Source organism: Lupinus angustifolius, chromosome LG07, assembly GCF_001865875.1.
Source record: "Lupinus angustifolius cultivar Tanjil chromosome LG07, LupAngTanjil_v1.0, whole genome shotgun sequence".
NCBI classification, from domain to species: domain Eukaryota; kingdom Viridiplantae; phylum Streptophyta; class Magnoliopsida; order Fabales; family Fabaceae; genus Lupinus; species Lupinus angustifolius.
In genome coordinates this window covers 9,168,118-9,177,010 of record NC_032015.1, presented here as the reverse complement: position 1 = coordinate 9,177,010, position 8,893 = coordinate 9,168,118, and positions in this window count along the sequence as shown.

Sequence of the window (8,893 nt, the reverse complement as noted above, 5' to 3'; positions counted from 1 at the left end):
TTCAAACCCTTAGGAGACAATATGAACTGCTAAACATGGAAGAAAGTGACAGAATTGGTGATTATTTCACCAAGATTCTAGCCGTCACCAACCAGATGAAAGGCTATGGAGAACAGATATCAGACATCATGATAATTGATAAAATCATGAGGTCCTTGCCTCAGAAATTTGACTTCATCATTGTGGCAATAGAAGAATCGAAAGACATCAATGTGATGAAAATTGAGGAACTTCAAAGCTCCCTGGAGGCACATGAAATGAGATTACTTGAAAGAAATCCAAACAAGAAAGCAAAACAAGCCTTAAAAGCAAGTCACTATATAGAAGAAGAGAAAAGACAAAAGATGGAATGGGAAACAACCAAGGAAATGGCCTATGAATTCAGACAGAAACAAGCCAAGTCAGGACTGGCCTGAATCTTCTGATAGAAGTGGAGAGTCAAGAATGAACCAGAATCCAAAGAGGTTTGACAAAAGAAAGGTGGAGTGTTACAACTGTCACAAACAAGGTCATTACTCCTATGAGTGCTATGCAGACAAAACAAAATCAAAGAAGAGTGAAGAAGCTTACACTGCACAAGAAGAATCAGACTTAGAACCACTAAGCTTAATGGTGACAACTTATGCAGGAGATGCTCACACAGAGTCATGGTACTTAGACTCAGGATGCTCAAACCACATGACAAAGCACAAGGAATGGCTGACTGATTTTGATTCCTCTAAGAAGAGCAAGGTAAAATTTGCTGATGATAGCTCACTTGAGGTAGAAGGAACGGGCAATGTAGTTATAATGAGGCAGAGTGGATCAAAAGCTTTGATATCAAATGTGCTATATGTTCCCAAGATGAAATGCAATCTACTCAGCATAGGGCAACTGGTAGAGAAAGGGTTCAATGTTGTGATGAAGAATGGTATGCTTGAACTATTTGATCCAGACAAGAAACCAATAATAAGGAGCAAGTTGACAAAGAATAGAACATTTCAAGTTGATATCAAGGCAGCTGAAGTAAAATGTCTAGCCACTATTAAAGCCAAATATGTAAGTTGGTTGTGGCACTCAAGATTTGGGCACCTGAACTTCACAAGTCTGCAACACCTAGGAACAAAACAAATGGTCACAGGGATTCCAACAATTTCTCAGCCAGAAAGAGCCTGTGAGGTTTGCTTGATTGGGAAACAAACCAGAAACTCATTCAAGTCAGAAGGGTACATGAGATCAAGATCAGTCCTAGAAGTGGTTCACTCAGATGTTTATGGTCCATTTGAAACTCCCTCACTAGCTGGAAACAGGTATTACATTATATTTGTTGATGAATTTAGCAGAATGATTTGGCTAACAATGCTAAAAGTCAAGAGTGAATCATTTGAAGCATTTCTAGACTTCAAAGCATCAGCAGAAAAAGAAAGTGGAAAACAACTCAAGGTGCTGAGAACAGATGGAGGGGGAGAGTTCACATCTATGGAGCTTGAAAACTACTGCATAAAGCAAGGAATCAAGCATGAAGTAATCCCACCTTACACCCCTCAACACAATGGCCTAGTAGAGAGGAGGAATAGGACCATAATGAACATGGCCAGAAGCCTGATCAAGGAGAAGGAACTCCCACAAAAGCTGTGGGCAGAGGCTGTGTCAACCTCAGTCTACCTACTAAATAGGTGTCCAACAAAGAAACTAGAGGGAAAAGTCCCTCTTGAAGTATGGTCAGGAAGAAAACCACCTGTTGGCCACCTCAGAATCTTTGGCTCATTGGCTTTCAAACACACACCATATCAAAAGAGAACCAAGCTTCAAGACAAAAGTGAGGCAATGGTGCTTGTAGGATATCATCCCACTGGAGCATACAGATTATTTGACCCAATCAGAAATAAAATTCAGATTAGTAGAGATGTCCTGGTTTAAGAAGATGAACAATGGGATTGGAAGAACATGCATACAAGTCTGAGAAGAATTCTACCTAGACTAAATGAAGATGAGTCAAACACAGAAAATCAAACTGAAAGACAAGTGAAGAAGGAGATCAAACAGAAGAAGAAACATCCTTAACTCAAAGATCACAAAGGCAGAGAACAAGGCCTATCAGATTCAGTGACTATGAAGTGCACAATGATGATCAGATAGATGAAGCAGGAGATCTGATTCACCTAGCATTAATGGCAGAAGCTTTACCAATAGATGAAATAGAGGCCTTAAAACAGAAAGTACGGAAAGATACAATGGATGAAGAAATCAGATCAATTGAGAAGAATGAAACTTGGAACCTAGTTGAGCTTCCAAGGGACAAACATCAAATATGGGTGAAATGGATCTTCAAACAGAAGATAAACCATGATGGATCAATCTCAAAATACAAGGCCAGATTAGTTGCAAAAGGCTTTCTGCATAAACAGGGCCTAGACTACACTGAGGTCTTTTCCCCTGTGGCACGAATTGAAACAATCAGGTTAGTGATAGCTATTGCTTGTGCAAGAAACTAGACACTGTACCAACTTGATGTAAAGTCAGCATTTCTCCATGGGCCTCTGATTGAAGAAGTATATGTACAACAACCTTCAGGCTTCATAATCAGTGGCAAAGAACACATGGTGTACAAACTAAACAAGGCCCTATATGGCCTAAAGCAAGCACCAAGGGCCTGGAACATAAGAATTGACTCATTCATGGACAAACTCAGTTTCCATAAACGCTCAGTAGAGCATGGAGTGTATGTGAAAGAGGGAAACCTAGGAGAATTACTCATCATCTGCCTATATGTTGATGACTTACTAGTAACAGGATCCAGCCTAGAAGGAATTGAAGACTTCAAAAGTGTCATAAAAGCTGAATTCGACATGATAGATCTAGGGAGGCTAAGTTACTTCCTTGGCATGGAGTTTGCATACACAACTTCAGGAATTCTTATGCACCAAAAGAAATATGCAAATGAAATGCTAATCAAATTCAACATGGACAAATGCAATCCTGCAATTACTCCTACTGAATCTAATCTGAAGTTGACAACAGATGAGGATGGTGAGTCAGTAAATGAAACCATGTTCAAACAAATAGTTGGATCTCTAAGGTTCATATGCAATAGCAGGCCTGACATCACATATAGGGTGGGTTTAGTGAGCAGATTCATGTGCAAACCAAAAAAGACTCATATGTTGGCTGCCAAGAGAATCTTGAGATACATCAAAGGGACTTCAGACTATGGGATCCTATTTCCAACAAGAAAACAGAAACTATCACTCAAACGGGTTGGCTTTTCAGACTCAGATTATGGTGGTGATCTTGTTGAGAGGAAAAGCACTTCTGGATACATCTTCTTGCTCAATGAAGCTCCTATCTCATGGTGCTCCAAGAAACAAGAAGTAATTGCTCTATCAAGTTGTGAAGCAGAGTACATTTCTGGTTGTTATGTTGCTTGTCAATTCGTATGGCTTGAAGAATTACTTAAGGAGATCAAGACAAAGGTTGAGACACCTCTGCAACTCCTAATAGACAACATTTTTGCTATCAATCTGTCCAGAAATCCAGTAAGTCATGGCAGAAGCAAGCATATCGAAGTGAGGTTCCATTTCCTAAGGAACTTGGTGAATAAAGGACAGATTGAGATTGTTCAATGCAAAACCGAGGTACAACTAGCAGATGGCTTCACTAAGGCATTAAAACCAGAAAGGTTTGCAAAGCTAAGGAGAGGGATAGGTGTTGAATCTCCTAGATACTTGAATTAAGGGAGAATGTTGAAACAGAAAATGTAATTCAAGTTAGTTAAAAGTTACTAAAAATAGAAGTTAGTTGATTAGTAGTTAGTTGGTAGTTGAAGATTCATACTATAAATAGAAAGCGGTGTATTTTGTTTCAAGTTGAATAAGAACATACACACACTTCATTCATATACTTTTCTTCTTCATTTTCTCTGCACAATCTTCTCCTCCTCTATTTTTCATTCTCATCTCAATCTGATTTCTAACATCCGAAACATCTCAATTTTTTAACCATAATTGTCTGTAAAAGAATTCATTAAAAAAATTATTACAATATTTCTCAATCATATCTTATGAATATAAAATAAAAATGAGAATAAGACTTACTTGTTTATCCATTTAAAAGATAATATGACATAATGATTTTTCTAAACATTGTCTTTAATAATTAATCTAAATATTTTTGTTAGGAATGTAGAGCCCAAAAGCTCTAGAGATTTGAAATAATTAGTAAAGGACTTAAGAAGAACCACAATAAACAAATATGATATCACATCACACAAAATCTGTAATAATTCCAAACATCTCAAATTTTTTAACCATGTATTTTTGTAAAAAGAATTCATTAAACAAAAATGTATTACAATATTTCTCAATCATGTCTACATGAATATAAAATAAAAATGAGAATAAGCCTTTTTTTGTTTAGCCATTTAAATTTAAAAGATAATGTAACATGATTTTCTTAAACTTTAACTTAAATATTTAATCTAAATATTTTTGTTAGGAATGTAGAGCCCAAAAGCTCTAGAGATTTGAAACAGTTAGTGAAGGACTTAAGAAGAACCACAATAAACAAATATGATATCACATCTTGACCTAAATTGTTAAGACGTTAAATCCAAATTTATATACACTATGTTAAAATTTGTGTTTAACAACGATCATTCAATAGCGTTTGCTAGTACAATGCTATTAAATACAAGATGGAAGAGAATCAACGACGCTCTTTGAAGCAAACAATATTAAATGTAATAAGCGGATAAATATTCAGAAATGCATTCTACAAAGAGTGTTGTTATATGTTTGCCTCAAAAATTCAACAACGTTCCTTGAAGTAAGCGTTGTTGATTTGCATTGATTAAATAACGCTTTTTGTAGTAAGTGCTATTGAAACTCGTGACTTTTCAAGATTTTTCATACTCTTTGAACGAAAAAGTAAATGAATATAAACATTTATTTGTGTGCAAAAATGTCTAATTTTTTATTCAAATAATAATAATAAACATCGCTCAGTGAAGCAAACAATATTGAATGTTTATTACCTATTACAATTAATAGTGCTAGCTTCAGAGAGTGCTGATAAATGTCAAAATCAAACACATTCAACAACACTTGTTATAATGAGCGTTGCTAAATGTCAAAACAAAACACATTCAAGCAAAAACCTGGTCCACTTCTCTCTACACTCTCAAATTTGTTCAAACAAAAACCCTCATACAATTAGATAATCCTCATTCACTCAAAAACTTCAACAATGGCTTCTCACACCAGTGATGATGCTATCCTACAAAGTCAAAAACGTACTTCACGTGGAAAGACTTCCATGAAGAAAGTCATTTGTGCTAGGAGTAAGTGTTTGTGCAGCGGAAGCGATCGTTGCGCAACATTGACCACAAGAAATCAAATAAAGGCATAGAATAATTAGAAGAGAAGAAGCAAGAGAATTTAGTAACGGGGTTCGACCAATTGTGCCTACATCCCTAGGAGCGTTGAGCGGCTACCAAGATATTATTAGAGAATATGTATTACAAACCGTAGCACACCCATGGGCCCACCTGTCCATGATGTGTTTCTGTTTGGTGCTTATATCTCGTGCACGTTATAACAAGGGACTTGAGTCCAATATATAACATTGGTTACTCTACTCTATTCCAATACTAGACAATGTAGGACTAACACAATGACATATTTCAAACATCCCCAACAATCTCCACCTTGATTGAAATAGACGAATATCTCGCTCCTTAGGAAATCTACGCAAAAACCTCCATTTTAGCGAATATATGACTCCACGTTGTTAAATGTCTAATTCTCTTTAACTTCTCCTCTGTAACATAGACCTTCTAAGTATCCTTGACGATGTTACCAAGAGCCTAGCTCTCCAAAATTGTAGTGCAGCTTCTCGTATCGCCATCAAATGGAACATGTTGCCTAGTCACTTATTTCTAGGAAGTCTTTCGATATATTGGAACATGTATACAAAAGTTCACCAACAATCGTCATCTTCAATACTTAGTCAAACTGAAGTTTGGAGCTTCCTTGGAAAGCCTCAACCACTACCATTATTGTCTACTTCGACAATCCTAGTTCAAAAGAACTATCATACTCCACCATAAGGAGTATACCCACAATGCACACCTTGCATCATTGCTAACTAATGTTTGTGTCACATCCTTGCATCAAAGTCAATGCCTATGTCACACTCCTGCATATCTACCAATGCTCGTGTTACAACTTGCATCAAAGCCATGTTACACCCTACATCAAATTCAATCACCGCCTCTATGCTTTTATGGATCTACCAATAATTCACATCCTTCACTATGACATCCCAAACACGCCATTAGGATATTTCACTTCTCATCTCAAATGAGAACATTCTCTCAACATCTAGAGAGATATTGTCAGTACCTATCTCTGGGTCAAACTCAACACATGAGTCCCTATCTCCACCTTAATCCTAATCCAGTACATTAATTTCTAGGATTCTGGATCAACATATATCGCCCCTCACAACAGTTTCGTCATGTTTTCTTCTCCTTCAACTCATCTACTCTATCTTTGCCACTACATTTGACACACTTTGTCCAGCCATCACGCCTTCACCCTCTTTAGCCATTATTTGTTGTCTGGGTTAAGAGTCGTCTACCAATTGACTATGATACCAATTGTTGGTGCAGCGGAAGGGATCTTGCGCAGCGTTGGCCACAAGCAATCAAATAAAGGCATAGAATAATTAGAAGAGAAGAAACAAAAGAATTTGGTAACGGGGTTGGCCAATTGTGCGTACGTCCCCGGGAGCGCTGAGCGGCTACCAATATATTATTAGAGAATAAGGATTACAAACCCTAGCACACCCATAGGCCCACCTGCCCATTGGGTGTTTCTATTTGGTGTTTATATCTGGTGTACATTATAACAAGGGACTTGAGTCCAATATATGACATTGGTTACTCTACTCTATTCCAATACTAGGAAATGTGAAACTAACACAATAACATATATCAAACATCCTCAAAAGTAAGAACATGAAGTTATCGATTAAATGGAACATAAAAATTCAATCATTAAACACGAAGGGTAGCAATACTTTGATAAGTTACATTGAAGTTGTGGTTAATTGTGGTTGGATTTAAAGTTCCCATGCTTAGCTTTTAGGGTTTTAATTTTTCTCTTCAATGATTCTTATCATCTACCCTTCTAGTTGTTATTTTGTGTATTTGAAAAGGTTCGTTCTCAAATTACTATAATCTAATTAATAAAATTTCTTCTCTAACAAAAATAAAATAAATCCAGACTATCAAATGGGTCAGATTCACAGTGAATACTCATTTTTAGTGCATGAGTGTAAAATCACACCAACTTTCATTGATAAAAAAGGAAAACAAAATACAAAATGGAATGGAAAAGTTGAACTTGGTCATTTAGCCTTTGAACTCAATAAAAATACTCATAACCCATTTGTATTATTATTATTATTATTATTATTATTATATAATGTAAAATGGTGTAAATAAGGTTATCAAACTATCCCAATCTCTATTAAGTATGAAAAATACCTTAATTCATAAAACTAATTGAACACCTTCTATTCTAAAAGCTAAGAAATGTTATTTATACTTAACACCTTGATGATTTATTGCACAAATTCTATAATATGAAATTCCATGTAATTTCAAGACCTAAAGGGCAAAATGGAGCAATAATTGGTGGCAAGCAGTTAAAACCAACTAGCCCTTATATGTTGACATGTGCCCAGTGCGGAATTCGCGCTAAGTGCATCCACGCTAAGCGTAGATGCTACACCAAGCATAGCTTGGCAAGGTAAAAGTTGAGCCAGACGAAGATGAGCACTAAGAGCAACTATCTTGTGCCAGCGAAATATTAAAAAATCACATTGATAAAAGGGGATCGAAAATCACTTTGTACGTGTCTGAAATAGTGTCCACATGGTGTTTAGGTTAGAATTAGGATGTTTGCAATTTCTCTTAGTTTCTAGGTTCATTTAGGCTGAAATTGATATGTGTGAGTTGATATATGCTTATTGAGGTGGTAATCACTTCTCCTATATGTTGTATTTTCTCTTTTTATCTTTGCTACAGCTTTCATGGACATGTTTAGGTGAATTTCTCCCTTGTTGGGATTAACTGTAATACTCACTTGAAGTATAACACTTGAATCCAAATTTATACTTAATTGTTGTATATTAATTTTTATTAGTTGGCTATGTTGCCTAATGCTTAATTAGAGATTGACAACTTCCTTTATATGATTTTAGGATGAAATGAAGAAATTTTGGTTCTAAGAGCCTAAAATTAGGAACTCATCTTATTATTATAATTCTAGACGTAGATTTGTCCTAATAAGTGTAACGCCCCGAAAAAATACTTCTCAAAAACATTGCGGAAAAATGGGTAAATTGTTTTTTGAATTGGTGATATAAAATTGCCTCCTTTTCAAATATTCATTTTCCGGGACATCACTTTAAGTAACTCGAATGCGGAAAATCAACTTATCATTATCGAATGATAACTTAACCTGATTCACAATTTCCTGAATAACATAATGCATATAATCGGTTAAGTTATAGTTAGTTCATACAGACTAGGTCAACAAAGGCGGAAAATACATCGCCACTAACATATACAAAATCAAAAAGAAACACAGCCCCCCCACCAAAAACAAAAGGGGCATCGACTGGCCACAAGCTGACTCAAAAGATTCCAGGAATGCTGGACCCGTCACTCGGATCCTCCTCCTCTTCCGAGTCAGACAGAGGTCGATCACCTCCACCGAGCTCTCTACATTGACGAGCTCAACGACCTCGTCCTCCTCTTCCTCTTCCTCCACTTCATTATGCCATAATCCAGCGACATAATTCGGAGGGGATGACATTCTCAGAACCGGAGCCTTCTTGCAGGGAC